General features: G+C 35.3%; 1 protein-coding gene across 1 annotated transcript in view; it reads left to right on the plus strand.

Moving 5' to 3' along the window:
- The window catches only part of TOB1 (transducer of ERBB2, 1), a 16,112-nt gene that overhangs the window by 4,602 nt on the left and 8,244 nt on the right, over nucleotides 1-3,266 (plus strand). The gene's annotated exons all lie outside the window — the stretch shown is intronic.

Here is a 3,266-nt window from a genome sequence, read left to right on the forward strand (position 1 = left end):
CTAATAGTAAAGATACACTCAAGCTTGGTTACAGAAATAAAACATGCATCATTTTTCATTTGCCAACCAAGCACAAAGTTATTTTATACTGACTGTATATTTTAAAGTATACTCTCAGATAGGGCCTCTTACTACAGTATTTAAGATAGAGCAAGGACATGGCTGGTTTTTTTTATATACATATATATAAAAATTGGCACTAATAAGTGGGTTTATTGGTCTTTTCTAATTGTATAATTTAATTTAGTACAAAGTTTGTAAAATATCAGAGGATATATATATTGTTTCTACGACATGGTATTGCATTTCTATCTTTTTACTACAGTGATCTGTGACAGCAGCAGCTTCATGTTGTATTTTTTTTACTGAAATTGTAAAATATCCATCTTAAAGACATCAACTATTCTCAAAAATTGTGTACAGGATATTCCTTTAGTGGTGGAATTAAAATGTACGAATATTTGCTTTTTCAAAAAAAATGTATTTTCTGTTAAAGGTTTAAAGATTTTTGCTATATATTATGGAAGAAAATGTAATCGTAAATATTAATTTTGTACCTATATTGTGCAATACTTGAAAAAAACGGTATAAAAGTATTTTGAGTCAGTGTCTTATATGTTAAGAGGGACTGAAATAGTTTATATTAAGTTTGTATTAAAATTCTTTAAAATTAAAAATGCCTATTGTGGTCTTTATTTTTATGTCTTTGCCAAAGATCTACCTCTGCAGTTATTAGATTGTAAATGCTAATTGTGCAGAAAAATCTGACTCATTGAATCACAAGGAATAATGGAAAGCAGTTCAGTTAGTTCACCAAACTGTGGTTTGCCACATTAAAAAATTGTCCTAACCAGTGCTTTATTTTCTAACAATTCTCTGTGGACCAAGTGTTTTTTCTCTGCAGAATGGAAATGATGTGTAAAGGCTAGACAGCACTATTTTACTTCAAGTTTTAAAATATGGTGTCATGCTGTCATCCAGGAGAGTCAGGTGATAAAATGAAACTCATTCTGTAATCTGAGAGGGTTTATTTGCAATGTGTGTGGAGAGAGGCCAGTGGATTAGTTTTCTGTTTCTGCATGGGAATGAATACCTCTGAAAACTTGCTTGGACAAAACAGCTGGCCTAACTATTTAAAAAGAGAAGACTTGGGTCTGTTTACTAATCCTTAGGCTTCAGTCATTGTGTATGATCAAAATTTATTCAAGGTTGGACAGGGCTGCTCTTACTTGTGTTCATTGTTGCAGCTGCAAAGTTACATAATTGTCTCTTTGCAAGTGGGTACCTAACCTAGTGCTTCAGGGTGGGCGGTGGGGTTAATCATTAATGATGATAATAAGAAATGTTAATGACTTAGAGTGGAGTTTTTTAAATTGATGAGTTGGGAGAAAGGGACGCTTTTTAAAAAGTAAAATGACGAGTCACTTCACTGTTTGAATGCCCACTGATAGGCTGTTGACATATCTTTGGTGAGAAAATTTATCCTAAATTGAGAGAAAAAAAAATAACTTTTCTCTGTACTTTATAGTAAGAAACCACTGTCTGGGTTACCAGTGAAATAAATTTGGTCTCAAATGAATTCTTTGGACAGCAGGCTACAAAAGCCTTTTGTCACTCACCCAGGCAGTTTAGAGCAATAAAAAGTTTTTAAGAAAACAAGCCCTGGACATAACGGAGCCAAGCTGTTCCGTCAGCACTATGGTGAGGCGTTTGTTGTCCAGTGGACAGAATGAGGCTATGAAGAAGTATTGGAGTGGTGAGTGGAACTGGCAGAGACCTGGCCTGCCAGCGCAATCAATTATGGGCTTTTGTGATCACAGAATTTGAATAGCTGTAAGGGAACAACCAGGGTAATGGCTTTAAGCATTTAGCTTTTGCTGGACATGTTGCTGGTGAAATAATCATGCATTTAACTTGGACAAAGATTAACTTTTTATACAGAAAGACTCAACAGACTTTTTTTTTTTAGTTAGGATATTTTTTTTTTTTTAGTTAGGATATTAAACTGGCAAGTAGGTATACAATTGAATTTGCAACAAAATCTAGTGCACTGATAAGTTTTTGAAACCTTATTTAATGGTAGTATGTGTTAGATTATTTTAAGAGATTTGTATACACAGGAGTTTTAGGGGAATTTCATTTTAGTACATATGTTGGTTTAGCACTTAAGAATTACTTTAAATTTTATCTTGGTTTCAAGGAAACTGATTTCATGGTCGTGAGGACATTAATTTCTAATTTTACATTAATATTTTTAATTTTACCAACAAAGGCTTTTGTGTGTTAGGAATGGAAAGGAAATTGAGATGATGTTTTAGAGAAAAACTTTGTAAAAGCTTACATTTTAGTCTCAGATCTTCTCCCCACTGTACTGTCACACTTTTAACACACCTTAAAAAGTTAGTAAGATTAATAGAACTTTAAAATAATACTATCAATACTATATATTCATACTCCTTGCTGGCAAATCAGACTGACTCATAGCTGAACTTGCAGCAGGTTTAAGAAGCTGTAAATCACATGGGAGGAGATAGCCCATCTTTCTCCTTCCAAGATGCTGATGAAGTTGAACCTTCCACCTTAAGGTTGGCAGTGCAACTCCTTACCCACTAGGCCACCATTGGGTCCTTAACCATGACTCCTTACCCACTAGGCCAACAGCTGCTGCTGTTGTTAGGTGCCGTCAAGTGTAACCCAGCCACCCTGTGAACAATGGATCCGAACCTGTCCTATCTTGTGCCATCATCATCTCTGACAGATATACTTTAGCTCATTGCCACAGTCTGTCAATCCATCTCATTGAGGATTTTCCTCTCTTTCACTGACCCTACACCCTTCCAAGCATGTTATTCCTTTACAAGGAATAACCTCTCCTAGCAACATGCCTAAAATATGGGACACAATGTTTTACTACCCTTACCTCTCAGGAGCATTCTGGCTTCACTTTTTCTAAGACATAATTGTTTGGGGGTTTGTTTTTTGATGGGCATCTTTTTGTTTTTTCCATTCATAGGATATTTAGTGTTCTTCTCCAACACCACAATTCAAAGGCATCAATTCTTCTGTTATACATTGTCCAGCTCTCAGATGCATATAAAGTGATTGAAAAGACCATGGCCTGAATCAAGTGAACCTTAGTCTTCAAACTGGCACCAGAGCTGCAGTAACCTTTTTTTTTTTAATTAATATTTTTTTTATTGGGAAAAACATATTGGGGGTACAAGGAGGTGAGGGTTGGGGGCAGAAGGGTGAGGATGGGCCAGGAT

Source organism: Elephantulus edwardii, unplaced genomic scaffold (assembly GCF_000299155.1).
Source record: "Elephantulus edwardii isolate Elephantulus edwardi_28Jun2011 unplaced genomic scaffold, EleEdw1.0 scaffold00077, whole genome shotgun sequence".
In the NCBI taxonomy this organism is placed as follows: Eukaryota; Metazoa; Chordata; class Mammalia; order Macroscelidea; family Macroscelididae; genus Elephantulus; species Elephantulus edwardii.